Source organism: Etheostoma spectabile, chromosome 6, assembly GCF_008692095.1.
Source record: "Etheostoma spectabile isolate EspeVRDwgs_2016 chromosome 6, UIUC_Espe_1.0, whole genome shotgun sequence".
NCBI lineage: Eukaryota > Metazoa > Chordata > Actinopteri > Perciformes > Percidae > Etheostoma > Etheostoma spectabile.
Genome location: NC_045738.1, coordinates 27,437,425 through 27,439,215, shown reverse-complemented (window position 1 = coordinate 27,439,215; position 1,791 = coordinate 27,437,425). Strand labels below are relative to the sequence as shown.

The window sequence follows — 1,791 nt, the reverse complement described above, 5'->3', positions numbered from 1 at the left end:
GTCACTGGTAAACTCCAATTTCTACGTTCTATTTAAAACACAGGTTTTGTCAGATATTACAAAAGTAAACTCAAAAGATTATTTCCATAGAAATGGCTTCAACAAAGACCTTAAGCGCACAAGTCTCCCATCATTGGAAGTTACATAACAGGTATACGTTTTAGTAGAAAACAAACAATGTGGTTGTGTATTATAAAGTTTTGCAAAAAGCAGTGCAATGCATTGTATGACTATGAATCAGTCTTGAAAAGATTCTGACTTATAAGTGTGATAATTCATTTTTTCAATTAGCCTACATGCCTCTACTGCCTATGTTGTTGTAGCAAGGGGCTACAGACTAACTGGGAACAATTTACCACATAACATCAGATGTTCCGATATCGGAACAGACTCTGCAAGTACTGGAGTTTATGCACCGATCCAATTCGTAATTTAGCCAAAAAAGAATCTACTTTAAATTAGTTCATTTTTTTTCTTCTGTCCCACTCACTGAATACCTTAATTGGATTTGAAAAAAAAAAAGGATTTATTCCACATCATGGCAATTTGTTATCATTTAGTAACAGACTGCCTTATGCTGTAATAACACGTCTCTGAATATTTATAAAAATGTCTTGGCACACTTTTTACTTTTACTTACCTGTATGTAGTTGGCAGTTGAAACGTATCTCATGCAATGGATCTTACACAAGATGCAGAACCCGCAAGGTCCGCCATGGTAATGTGGCATGCATAGCATGCTCATAGGAACCTCAGCAGTACCCAGGAGGAAAAGTAGCACCTCTCCAGACACGGCCAGTCAACAACCTATACTTGAATCACAACCCGCCGTTTCTGATGCCAAGTCCCAAGAAACTGAGCTTCTGTCAGCAAACCCTAATGTCAGCTTTGCTGAGGCACAATAATGCTAACCATAACCGACACACATATATACCTTTCTCTGAGACCGGAGGACTTTGAAAGCTTAGCTGCTGGTCCTCATACGTGGCCCTTCCAATAAAGTGCTGATCCGGTTCATCTTTAACATATTAAATAACATTCATTGCTGTGACCTCATAAATGAAAAACTAAATGTGTAATCTGGTCCTGCCTGGAGCAGATAGCTGAAAACAAAGCCCACATCTTACACAAACTACCGCCTCTTTTAAGTAATAACTGCCACTTCCAGGTTAACCGAATTTGTCAACATGTCTTTGGTGAGTCGTATGCCATATAAGGATGAAAGTTAGTTGGCTTTCACACCCATATAAGTTGGAACACTTCTGTTTCCCCAGGTTCAGAGTCTGCTGCTGCTGTCCTACAACCATGATGCTCCAGGCGGCTGTGTTCGGTGTCCTCTTCTTCTCTGCCCACAGTTTTGTTATACAGGTAAACCTCATCAGACAATTTGCATGCAGACACTTACAATTATCAGCTAAATACAACAATGTTATGACACAATTTGAAATGATGTTGGTCAAACCAAGATAAACTTTAAGATTATCTCATACACATGAGATAAGGTTGTGATAAAGATTGTGAAAGCTGCAGTATAAAAGGAAGAGTTCCTGAATGTCTTTATCATAAAGTGATTGTTGGAACAGGCTTGGATGCTACTGTACAGGCTGTTTGAAGGGGTGTCTGAGGTAACCCTCAATGCTGGTTGCTTTGCGGGTGAGGCGGGTTTGGTAAATGTCCAGGAGTGAGGGGACGGGGACACCTATGATCCATCCAACAGCCTTCACTGTGTGTTGCACAGTCTTGCAATTGAAGGCAGCGCAGGATGCTGGACAGTGTGCTCTCAATGGTGGT

At 40.5% G+C, this 1,791-nt stretch overlaps 1 pseudogene; it reads left to right on the top strand.

Annotated features, from left to right (window-relative positions):
• Window positions 1-1,237: 1,237 nt before the first annotated feature.
• Window positions 1,238-1,791, top strand: part of LOC116690510 (high choriolytic enzyme 1-like) — a 21,070-nt pseudogene continuing 20,516 nt past the window's right edge.